Here is a 13,846-nt window from a genome sequence, read left to right as displayed (position 1 = left end):
TGGCAGCTCCAACAAAATTAGTGCCATTGTCAGAGAAAACGTCTGTAGGTATGGAGCGCGGAGAGAACATACCCTTAAACGCTGCCAGAAATGCCTTGGCTGACAACTCATAGACCACTTCGATATGCACGGCATTGGTCGCCATACAAACTAAGACTGCTGGATACGATTTTATAGGTATTCTTCCTCGAATCCGGAAATATGTGTTAATCGGTCTACAAAAATAGATACGCAATGTTCTGATGGTTTTTATCAGCTAAAGAATATGGTTATGCTGAACAGTTGTACTGAATGTGCTCCATTGTGACAGCATCCAAATCTATGTCGATGCTTAGAGGCGAGGTTGGCCAAGCGGCGAATGATTGCGTCAAGAAATGAAGGTCCAGGAACCATATTGGTCCTCCAAATTCGGATGTAGTGGCTCCCCGCGAAACAATATCGACGTTTCCGCACGTTGTTTCCGAGCGTAGGTATATGCAACTGCCGTAAACTCGGATTGACGAATCGCAGAAACCATGTACCTGCAGCGACCGAGGCTTAGGTTGCAGACAATAACGAGGGATGGACAATAATGACACTCTCTGAAATGATTCAAGACATTTTCTCCAAGCCATGTGTAGGTTTTGTGGCACGCTTTCTTCCCAACTGAGTCCAGCGAGCCACAGTTCTTGAAGAATTATTTTGGCAACGATAATAAGTGGTGAAAGAAGGCTAGTGGGTCGAACGAGGCCGAAGTTTTGGAATGGATTGTTCTTTTTGTAATGGCTGGAGCTGGAGTTCCAGCTAACCAATAAAGTGCTCACAAGGTCATCCTTAAACGGGCTAAGATCCTTCTTTGTGTGACTTTTAACAAAATCAGCTTGATTGGAATGCCATTTTGTGAGAGGAAAGTTCCCTCGACGAAGAATTTCCGTGACTTGATCCTTCGTTTTGCGTGTGTGGAGATCATCTGCACAGGTTAGCAAATCATCTAGCATCCTCCTGAGCTAGTATTACCTGGACATTTAAATTCACAGTTGATGTCCTTAATCGCAAGCGTTGCTTTTATATACTCCCAATCAAAGAGGTCGTTAGTGTTCCTTAGAATATTGTCGACACCAAAAAAGGTTGTACCCATATCAGAGCGAATGATACTGGGAATACCTTGTCTATTCACGAAATTTCGGATGACTACGGTGCATACATCAGACGACAAGTCTTCGGCAAGTTCTAGGTGTATGGTTCTAACGGTTAGACAGGTAAACAATGCAACCTAACGTTTCTCGTGTCGCCTCCCAATAGTAACTTACATGGGCCCAAAGTAATTAAGCCCTATGTAAGTAAACGGTCGATTACATGGTGTAACCCTATCCATGGGTAATTGCTCCATTAGCGTGGGTACTGGCAATACGATTCTATTTTTGCAATACTGGCAGATTTTTCGCGCTTTAAGGCTGTACGAATGTTGATTCAATTTTAGTTCACTATTAGTTCTTTATTTTGATGGAAATAAAGTCTGTAATTGTGCAAGGTAATCAAGTTGGTAAGTTTATGTCCCTTCGGTAGTATTATTGGCTGCCGTGTTATTTTTGCTAGTATGGATGCGTTGTCTAGCCTGCCCTGCACAACCAATAATCCATGTTCTTTTAGACCAGATGCTAAGGAAAAAATTGAGCTACATTTGGGTTAAGAGCCATTTTGCCTCAGAGCGCTAATTTCTTCGGAATATATTAGTTCATGTGCTTATCTGTATAACAGATTTTCAGCTTTGATCAACTCTTTAAGTAACAGCTCTCCATTAGTTTTGACTTTATTTAGTGTTAGATTTCCTATAAGTCTGAGCATCCATCCTATTCTTCGTTTCAGACGCATACCATTTGCCATTTTCAGAACAATCTTGCGCTTTTATTTAAAGTCGTCCGTTAATGGGATTGTTTTATGAATTTGTTATCTCCAGGATTTCCGAATTCCTATGTGTACAAACGGCTTGTACTGCCTGTGGTCACAGCAAATCCAGGCACGTACTGCCCTTGAATCTGACCAAAACACAGATCTTTCAATTCCAATATTATGACCATCAGCTATCAAGTTTCTCAATCGCGTGCCTAATACTGCGGCTTGCAACTCTAGCCTTTTGCCTGCTACAAAGGAAGTTTCAAAATGGTCACCAGATATGATACGCCAATAGGCTACTGCCGCAAATGCCTGTACACTTGCGTCGACCAACACGTGGAGTTCTCTGTTTGTATCTGAAGCTAAGAATAGCAACGACTGATTTGAAAATTTTTCACCCTGTCCAACTGTCCGATCCAGTCATTGAAACGCTTGTAAATATTATCGTCAACTATCTCGTTCCATTTAATTCCGGTTCGCCAGATATCCTGCATTAAAACCTTTCCAACTATCATAAGGTCAGCAAGCATGAAAAGCGGATCATAAACTGCCAATACGATACGGAGCAGTTGCGTTTTGTTTAGAACTTTTATTCCCTGCTTTATTTCTTGATCGATTCTGCTCATTTTTAAACAAGAACGCATCCTTACGACTATCCTAAAACATATTGTACCTATGATCCTATAAACTGCGCTGCAATCGAGATTGACTGCTGTAAGAACTTTCTTTTCGAGCGAGATTTCTGCATCGTTTAGCATGTCTTGGATATCAGCAGGCTTTAATACAAAAGTCGTCTACGTTGTCAAAGCTTGCTACGAAATCGTCCACATATTCTTTTATGATATTAATAACAGCTTCTTTCCTTTTGGTAGCATTCAAAGCATTCAGGTTTTTACATACTGCGCACTGCAAGGTGAAAACGATGCGCCGAATATTAATATTTGCATTTTATACACCTCAATCTTGTCTGTAGAATCCCTCCATAGAAATCTGAAGGAGTCTTGATCCGAATCTTTTACTTTGACTTGCAGAAACATTTCTCGGATGTCGGCGCATACAGCTATTATCCCTTGTCAAAATTGAAACAATATTTGAAGTAGGGGAGTGTTTTAGTCTGGTCCCTTTAAAAGTTGGCTATTTAAGGAAATGGCATTGACTTTAACGTCCGTCTAATTTTGTTTGGTTTACACTTCAAAATGTGGAAGGAACCAAGTTCGAGACCCGACCTTTTCTTCTTCTTCTTCTTTTAACAAATTCCTTGCATTCCATTTTTTGACAAAATGTATTATAGCGTTAGTATATTCCTTTTGCTTTTTCGGAACGCAAATTTTGCTTTCTATACTGCGAAGCCCTTTTAGCGCCCTATCAAAGCTATCATGAATAATTATATTGTCATTGCATCACAAAAGTGCTACCTCATATCTCGTTGGACTCTATTGAACTACTTGGTAACGAAAGGCTTACAGTTTTAAAGTATTTTACCATTAGATAGTTTAGTTGATACTCATAAGAATCAATGACGGAATGAGCAAGAAAGACGGTTGTTATCCGATTATACACGTATTCCTTGTTAGACTCCGTGGATCCGTATGCTAGCCACTCTAAGGCTTTCTTTACGGTTATTAAACTGTTTTCCAAGCAGACACTTCGAATCACTCTAGTCAAATCACAGTTTTCTATTCCGATCAAGATGCTTGGTCTGGTATCGGAAAGCTCCTTAATTGTTTATACTTGTCACTGAGTGTTTCGATATTGAGAGATTGAACAGGCAGCTCTAAACTTATCAAAGGTAACCAGATTGTTTTGCCTTCTATTTTTCGAATCCTTAGATGACATCTTATCGAGGGAACGACTTTTTTATGATTTCCAATCCAGTTGAGTGTAAGACTTTTTGCGTCTCCAGATACTCCAATCTTTTCTGTCAAACCGTTGTCTATTAGGGATGCTAAGGAGCCTTCGTTCATAAACACAAACACCTTGATTATGGCTTTACTTGGATACTGGACCTCTATTAAGAGCACATTAAATAAAAGCATTTTCTTTCGAATTACAGTCGATTTACAGTCTTCGTGCTTACAATTACGTTTCTTCCTGCACATGTTGAGATTGTGACCTTGTTGAAGACATCCGAAGCATACTTTGAGTTTTTTTTACCATCAACCATCTTTTATTAACGTCCATCCTCAAGGATGTGTGGACAATTGCATTCATAACACTTAATTTTTCCTGTTTCCTTAAGGTTTTTTTTAGTTATTTGCGTTCTGTGTTTGTGTTCTGCTACCTTGATTCTGCTGTTCTGATGAACACCCATATCGAATTCGCCACAACCCCGGGACTTGCAAGTTGTTCAGTCATCGAAAAATACCATCATCTGTGGAAACTCAGATTGTAGATTGAAGAAAACGCCAGGATGCACCCCTCTGTGTGAGGATGCCAGATCGTAGATGCCGCCCTGTGCAGCGTCATTATGCAACCCTCCGTATGAGAACACCAGGCCTTGCTTGCCGCCCTGCGCGGCAACAGCGGTTGGACCGTTCCCTGTTTATCCGCCTCAGAAATCAATTAGCTTACTTTTTTCTTAAAAACAGTAAACTCGTTTGCCATGACATTACATTTTTGCATAATTGGCTCCACTTGCAGTTGCTGCTCAACCAGCTTTTTTTCCATAAAGGTTTCCATGCTCATTATTGGCGCTTCCTTGTCTTTTAAAAGATTCATCTTCAATATCGCTTGTTTGGTCCATTTCGACCTCCTCATTTTCCAAGTTCCAACCTGGTCTTGGCGTGGAAATATGCGCTTGGTTTATTTGGTCTAGAAGCTTCTGTTTTGCAAACCATTTAGACGACATGTGACAGAAGGGGGCAGCAATATAACATTCTTTTTGCAAGCTTCCAAATGGAATTTCACAACTCTTGCGATTCTGTAAAGATCGGAGGCGAGAGCAACTTGTAAATTTAATAAAAATGTTACGAGCCTGTCAAGTAAATTAGAAATACTTTTATAAAACACTTATCGGTTCTATGTAATGTCCTTAAATTTTCGTCGCTTTTCGTTTATTAAATTGTATTTCTGCTCACGTCCTATGAGTTGACAAAGTTTAGTATATTTTGTCTTGTTATGTAATTTTACTTATAATATTTTTAGCCGGACCGTTCTTGTTAAATATGAGCTGAAATATACTGGGTCACAATAGTGTAACGCATTCAAAACAAAGCGGTTGTTTTTAAATTATGTTTTCTACAGCAACACTAGTCTTTGCGATCATTTACATCCATGATGATCAGCTCCAGTTTCCCATTTTTCGATGACTGCTCAATGCCTTCTAGTTCCCACTGCGCGGTGTTTAACATCTGTTTTCGAGTCTCCAATGCTTCAAATTTGAATGTGATGACTTTTCAGCGGCAAGCGCAGCCTCTGAGCGAAATCCACCGTGATAAAATTCACTTAAGAACACGAATCGAGAATCGAGCCAAGGGATTCATTAATTGGTTGCCTGATCACACTTTTCCAGCACGATGTTTATTACCATGGCGAGATTTCTGCCTCAGATCATAACGGACATGGAACTGTAGAGGGCATGGTCAATTAAACTACGTAGCTGGGCATTTGATAAACCAACGGCTGCAGCTTAAATTTTCAGTAACTGGGAAGGCTCTGATAGCTTTCATGGCGGAACCTGTAAGGCAATTGCGGAGGTCATTAAACTTATCTCTGTTCGATATCTGTTCACAATTCACCAGTTGCAAAAACGACCTAATAAAGTTCTTGTATTCCGCATGATTCCCATCGAACGGAGGCAAAGCCATTCTAGGATGTGGAAATTCGGGAGGACAGAAAGGTGGTGCCGATATACGTTCGAGAATCGTGGTGCTTAAATCCTCACCGAGGAATAGTTGAATCGCTAGCTTTGTGGTCACGTAGGTGTCCTCGATCTAAACAACCGGTTTAGAGCATGACAAACGACGGCAGGCAGCAAGGAAATGGTCGAGAGAGGAGAGAAAGCGTATGGCCATATCCGCAGGACTACGCCGAGAGTAGAACTGTGGTCTGGATATAAGCCAGATCGCACGAGCAATGCCGGAGCTGTTGCAGGGCAGAGCTCTAAAGTGGCTCATAGCCAACAACCGGCTATATAGCTACCAAGGCTATTTCCTTCCTCGAGGATACATGGCGATGCTAGCGGACCAGGTCAGGCTCCGGAGGCAGACATACGGGGAATAGTTTATGGACTACATGGTGGACATGCAGACGCTGATGCGGCCAAGGAAGTCCTGAACAGGATCATGAGTGTCGGCACCTGGACACCCTGAGGTGCTGGACGAGCAACAGGAGAAGTTCGAGCTGGAGAACAACTCCCAAAGAATATAGAAACACCAAGTGCCAAAGCCAAGGGCAGAGCAGGGTGCGGTGTGTAGGCGGTGCCAGGAGGACACGGACGCGCCACGGAGGCATACGCCGCAGGAACGCGGACTACCAACCGATCGCAGTGGATTTTTTCAATATTGGAAGCACGCAGTTTTGCAACTATGAACGCAGCCGTCACCAATTACGAACAATGCAGTACTGAAATGACGGGCAATATTAATTCAATATTGTACAAAGGAAACAACTATCGCGGTAATAACTTCAAAAACAATTATCGCGGTAGGGGTAACAATAGAGGTAACCATCACATCAACGGATATTACCAATACAACGGCTATAACCAAAACAACGGTTACAACCGAAATATAAATATCCGAAATAAAAATTAATACAGAAACAACTACAGAGGTGGAAACTACCGCGGTGGAAACAACTGCGGGGGAAACAACAATGGCAATAACAACAATAATCAAAACAACAACGTTAGGGTAGCCCAAACAAATTCGTGATAACATCAAAATTCACAACATAAATCTCAGACAAAGTACATTCGTCACTTTCATAAATGTAGCAATAGAAAAGAATTAGTTTTTCTTCTAGATACAGGCGCGGAAATATCCACATTGAAGAAAAATTCCGATATTTTTCAACACATTCAAAATAATCATATAATAAACATACAGGGAATAAGTCAGGAAGTTACCAAATCAAAAGGCTTAACTCTCATTGAAATAAAAACTTCTAAATCTATATAGTCCCACACGATTTCCATATCGTAAATTTACAATTCGCTATTCCTTGTGATGGAATAATAGGAATCGATTTTATTAAAAGATACAACTGTCAACTAAACTTAAAACCGTCTGAAGACTGACCTATAATTAGACCAGGTAACCTTAAATATCCGATTTATGTTCCAATAACATACAGTTTTGGCAACAACTCCCTAATTCTGTCAGCAAGATCCCAAGCCGTCCGAAAAATTGAAATAAATTCAGAAGAAGACAGTGGGTTAATTCCGAATCAAGATATCCAGCATGGTATTTATATTGCAAATACCATAGCAACAGACCAAAATGCATACATAACACTATTAAACACAACAAATACAGATCAGGTAGTTTCCATTAATAATATTCAACATGAACCACTTTCAAACTACGATGTAGTACAAACAGACTTAAAAAACCGAGAAATGATTGTATTAACTCAGCTTTCAAAAAACTTCCCTCCACAATTCAATAAACAACTAACAACATTATGCACCCAGTATAGCGATGTATTCGGACTAGAAACCGAAACTAGAAATTATTACAGACGGTTTTTAAAAATGTTATTAAATATTCCCGTCATATAATATTATTATGCAAGAAAGATGTAAAATTCGAGTGGACAACTGAATGCCAAAACGCCTTCGAACATTTTAAATCAGCATTAATAAACCCAACATTGTTACAAGACCCAGATTTTAGCAAATAATTTTGCATAATTACAGATGCTAGCAAATATGCTTGTGGAGCAGTTCCAACACGAAACAAAAGTGGACAACAGCTTCCAGTTGGGTACGCATCAAGATCTTTTACAAAAGTTGAAAGCAATAAGAGCACAACAGAACAAGAACTAGCCATTCATTGGGCAATAACACAATTCAGACCATATATTTATGGTAGACACTTCACCGTCAAAACAGACAACAGAGCACTTACCCCAGTTCCAAATTAACACAAATGAGACTTGAATTAGAGGAATATTATTTTACGGTAGAGTATCTAAAGAGCAAAGACAACTATGTAGACGATGCGCTATCAAGAATCACTATCACTGACTTAAAAAACATACAATCAAACAATATGGTTCTGAAAGTAACTACCAGAAACCAAAGTAGATAAAAATCCTACACAGGAAAAGAACAAATAGAATTGCATTAGCTATCTATACATAAAGATTCAAAGCCCAACGTATATGAAGTCATTAATAAAGATGAAGTACGTAAAGTATTGACTTTGCATGAAAATAATAATATGTGTTTATTTAAATACGGAAGGAAAATTACAGCAGTATATGATGCAAGCGGATTGTTTACTAATGGAACCATTGACATAGGTCAATTTTTTCAAAGGTTTGAAAAGCAGGCCGGTATTAACAAAATCAGCTACCTCAAAGTGGTACCGTGGGAAAATATCTTTGAACATGTTTCAATTGATAATTATAAATATATGGGCCATAAAATATTGCAATTATAGAGAGTAGTGATACTCAACCCGGTGACCCTAATAACGAATAATAAAGATAAAGATTCCATGATGATCCAATACAAGGAGGTCATACAGGCATTACAAAAACCTTGGCCAAGGTCCAGAGACACTATTACTGGAAAAATATGTCTAAAGTCATTACATAAAGAAATGTCCTAAATGCCAAAAATCTAAAACGACCAAACATACCAAGACCCCATTAACTATAGCCGAAACTCCACAAAAAGCTTTCGATAGGGTAATTGTGGATACAATTGCTCCACTACCAAAATCTAATAACGGAAACGAATACGCAGTAACACTCATCTGCGACTTAACTAAATATCTATTAGCTATACCAATACCAAATAAGAGTGCAAACACAGTAGCGAAAGCTATATTTGAAGATTTTGTTCTAAAGTACGGTCCAATGAAGACGTTCATTACGGACATGGGAACGGAATTTAAAAATTCAATTATTGAAGATCTATGAAAAATCTAAATATTAAATACATAACATCAACTGCAAATCACCACCAGACTGTGGGAACTGTGGAGCGAAGCAACAGAGCATTTAATGAGTTTATCAGATCATACATCTCAGTTGACAAAACTGATTGGGATGTGTGGCTGCTTCGTATATTTCTTAACACAACCCCCTCTATGGCACATGACTTTTGTCCATACGAGTTAGTTTTTGGTAAAACTTCAAATTTGCCTAAACATTTTAATAGTATATATAACATAAAAACCCTTAACAGTCTAGAAGACTATGCTAAGGAATCAAAACTCAGATAAGAACAAGAATTTAAGAGAAATGAAAAATGAAACAGGACATAAGCTAGATTTTAAATATATACAGGGGCCTATAAGGTAGAACAAATAGGAGATAGAGATAACATTTAAAATAATAAAAATAAAAAACAAATAGTACATAAAGATAAATTAAAAATATTTTTTTTTCATAATCAATTTGGTTCCTTTATAAATATAGCACGTGCGGCTATACATAATATAAGAACAATAACTATAATCAAAAAAAAATTGTTTTATTAATATCATAAAAAAAAAATAAAAACATTAAAAAAAAAAAATTAATTGCTTTAAATAATATCATTTCTTAAATTTTATAAAATCCATAATTAAATTGGAAAATAACTTCTTTATATTACGTTATTTTTCAAATGGCGGGAGATGTAGTATGTACATATATCAAGCACCCACTGTACCAAGAGTACTAAAAGGGTACACACTGTATTCCAGTGAAATTATATTTTTTAAAGCAATTTATTTTTTGTTTTTTTTTATTTATTATTTTATTTTGTTTATGATTTTAAATCAAATTTTTTTTCTATTATGTATGGCCACACGTTAGATACTCTACCGTAAAATTATATTCCTCTAGTTCAAGTTTCATTCGTGTTAATTTGGAACTAGGGTTTACCATTGAAAATAAGTAGGTAAGTGCTCTGTTGTCTGTTTTGATGGTCTGAAATGTGTTATTGCCCATTGAATAGCTAGTTCTTGTTCTGTTGTGCTCTTGTTGCTTTCACCTTTTGTAAAAGATCTTAATGCGTACCCAACTGGAAGCTGTTGTTCACTTTTGTTTTGTGTTGGGACTGCTCCACAAGCATATTTGCTAGCATCTGTAATTATGCAAAATTATTTGCTAAAATCTGGGTATTGTAACAGAGTTAGGTTTATTAATGCTGATTTAAGATGTTCGAAGGCGTTTTGGCATTCAGTTGTCCATTCGAATTTTAAATCTTTTTTACATAATCATATTATGTGACGGGAATATTTAACAAAATTTTTTATAAGCCGTCTGTAATAATTGAAAAATGCAAGGAATCTTTTAGCGCTGTCCGCATCATGGACTGGATAATTTTGAATGACGTCGTATTTTTTGTCGTCAGGCAAGATTCCTTTATCTGTGCACTTATGTCCTATAAAAGTGACTTCGTGCATAAAAATTTAACATTTTTAAGTATGTAACTTTAGATTGTGTTGCCTACATTTCTCGAAAACATCAGTCAAATTCTTGAGCATATGTTTTTCGGAACAACCTATGTCTATTAAGTCATGCATATAAAGAAATGCTTGCGAAGGTTCCATTCCAGAGAAAGCTATAGTCATCATTCTCTGAAAATAGTTTGGCACTATTTTTAAACCGAATGGTAATCGCGTGAAGCGATATGAACCATTGTTTGTTTAAAAGGATGTTATATCTCGTGAACTTTTTTCGAGTTCAATTTGGTGAAACCCGGATATTAAGTCAAGGCATGAAAATTATTTTGCTCTACCTAGTTGATCTTAAATATCATCAATTCTGGGGAGTGGAAATTTATCAGACAAGAGCTTGTTATAAATCTGACAATAGTCATTTACTAATCGCCATTTTTTCTTTTCCGAATTTGGAAGTGACTTTTTGGGTACTAATAGAAGTGGGCTGTTATAAGGTGATACAGAGGGTTCCACAATTTTGTCATTAATGAGTTTTTGAACTTGTTTTTGAATCTCGTCTTGTTGACTATGAGGATTTCTATAATTTTTTATGTATACGGGTTTATGATCATTAAATCTCAGTTTTTGTTTATAAAAATTATTGAATTATATGATTATATGATTATATTATATGATCGATTCGGTTTCTAGTCCGAATACATCGCTATACTGGGTGCATAATGTTGTTAGTTGTTTATTGAATTGTGGCGGGAAGTTTTTTTAAAGCTGAGTTAATACAATCTTTTCTCGGTTTTTTAAGTCTGTTTGTACTACATCGTAGTTTAAAAGTGGTTCATGATGAATATTATTAATGTAAACTACCTGATCTGTATTTGTTGTGTTTAATAGTTATATATATGCATTTGGTCTGTTGCTATGGTATTTGCAATATAAATACCATGCTGGATTTCTTGATTCGGAACTAATACACTGTCTTCTGAATTTATTAAAATTTTTCGGACGACTTTGATCTTGCTGGCAGAATTAGGGAGTTGTTGCCAAAACTATATGTTATTGGAACATAAATCGGGTATATGAGGTTACTTGGTCTAATTATAAGTCAGTCTTCAGACGGTTTGAAGTCTGGTTGACAGTTGTATCTTTTTATAAAACCGATTCCTATTATTCCATCACAAGGAATAGCGAATTGTAAATTTACGATATGGAAATCATGTGGGATTATATATTTAGAAGTTTGTATTTCAATGAGAGTTAAGCCTTTTGATTTGGGAACTTCCTGACTTATTCCCTGTATGTTTATTTTGAATGTGTTAAAAAAAATCGGAATTTTCCTTTAATATGGATATTTCCGCGCCTGTATCTAGAAGAAAAACTAATTCTTTTCCTATTGCTACGTTTATGAAAGTGACAAATGTACTTTGACTGAGATTTATGGTGTGAATTTTGATGTTATCCCGAATTTGTTTGGCCTACCCTATTATTGTTGTTTTTGCCATTGTTGTTTCCCCCACGGTTGTTTCCATCGCGGTAGTTTCCACCTCTGTAGTTGCTTCTATAATAATTTTTATTTTGGTTATTAATATTTCGGTTGTAACCGTTGTTTTGGTTATAGCCGTTGTTTTGGTAATATCTGTTGTTGTGATGGTTACCTCTAATGTTACCCCTACCGCGATAATTGTTTTTGAAGTTATTACCGCGATAGTTGTTTCCTTTGTACAATATTGAATTAGCATTGCCCGTCATTTCAGTACTGCATTGTTCGTACTTGCTGACTGCTTCGTTCATAGTTGCAAAATTGCCTATTCTGTTGTAAATTTTTCTGCTGTTTTGCCTCTCTGGCTTGTTTTTGCCTTTTTGGCTTTAACTACGTCGGATGTTTCGCCGACTATAGTGTCTTGCAGTTTTTCGAATGTGCCTTTTGACAGGTTAACCAACTTCAAAGCTGTTATGAATCTTTGAAGGTGTAGCCTTTTCCCGTTGAACTCGGGGATGGCATTTGATATTTCTCTTATGTATGCCCTTTTTGCAATGGTTTCATTAGCCAATGCGGTCGGTTTTTCTTCTATAAGGCTTTCGTTTGTATCGAGTCTGTTAAGTCCTGATCTGATAATTCAGATTGAATAAGGACGGCGGGAATGGTGAGGTTATTAATATCTTTTTCCTCTATATCGGGACCTGCAGAGACGGGGTCATCTGTCTCAGCCGGCTCAAGTGCTGGCGAATCTGATAATTCTGGCTCGTCTCTAGTTTGTACTGTAAATGGAGTATTTAATATAGTTGGTACAGAAATAGTTAAATTGCACTTTTGTTTTACAAGTATTAAGTTCGATCGCAATTTGATCAATAACCTAGTTACTTGAGTCCAATGGGCTTTGTCTAGCGGTTTACTAATATTTCAGCATGTTTATTTACAGTAATTTGCTGTACTGGCCGGTTTCTTGCTAATGACTTATAAGATTTGTCAAAATCACTTTTAAAGTTATTTAACTCCTTATGTAACTCATTCCATTTCATTATCTAATGGAATATGAATTATTTCTTTGAAACCATCATTTAAAAATTTCGTCCAAGTATTTCATTATCGTTTATGACTGATCTTACTTGTACACCTGGAATGGTACTCAATACTACAGCTTTTTTGTATTTGAGCAATGTATTAATGGAGAAAAAACTAGATTGTACCTATTTATATATTCATATTCAAAATCTGAAATAAATAGAGGCTCTGCTCCGTTTCTAACTAAGGCTAATACTCTATTCTGAAAATTTGCTTCCTTATCGACAGTAATTGTAATGCAATCATTTTTAGTTTTTAATTATTCTTATTTTATTTTCAATAATAATAATTCAAAGTAAGGTATTTTTTGTTTGATAACATTTAGTTCTTTTTTTAATATGTCACTGTCTACATATACATATTTGTATTTAATTTGTATTTTTAAAACATATTTTTATAACAATTGTTTGCGGTTTATTAATTTATATCTTACCCAGATCGTTAGCCTGGCTTCTGTTCACAGCCCTTTTTGACATGCACTTATTGTGGTACATATAGGCTTTATACAAAATAAATCCGCTCATAATGAAAACAATTATAGATAATAAGATGTTTGTTAAATCGGTATCGATATTTTTTTATTCAATTTTATTGATTACGTAAGCGGTTGACCCATTTTGGGTGTTTTTTTTCATAAGTGTGTATATAAGGATTTACGTTTAGTGTGTAGCTAAGTTGCTTGTTAATTTTCCATTTATATTGGGTCATAAGGTAAGAGATTGCCTTAGTGGTTTATATGGAATCGGGAAATAGCATTCATTAATGAGAAAAAGAATTTTTACATAATAACCTGCCTAGATTTTGCATGGTTTTTCAGGCCACACGCTAATTGGGCAACTTTAATGTCGCTCCA

Source organism: Drosophila gunungcola, unplaced genomic scaffold (genome assembly GCF_025200985.1).
Source record: "Drosophila gunungcola strain Sukarami unplaced genomic scaffold, Dgunungcola_SK_2 000104F, whole genome shotgun sequence".
NCBI lineage: Eukaryota > Metazoa > Arthropoda > Insecta > Diptera > Drosophilidae > Drosophila > Drosophila gunungcola.
The sequence above is the reverse complement of the archived record's forward strand: the minus strand, read 5'-3'. Positions refer to the sequence as shown.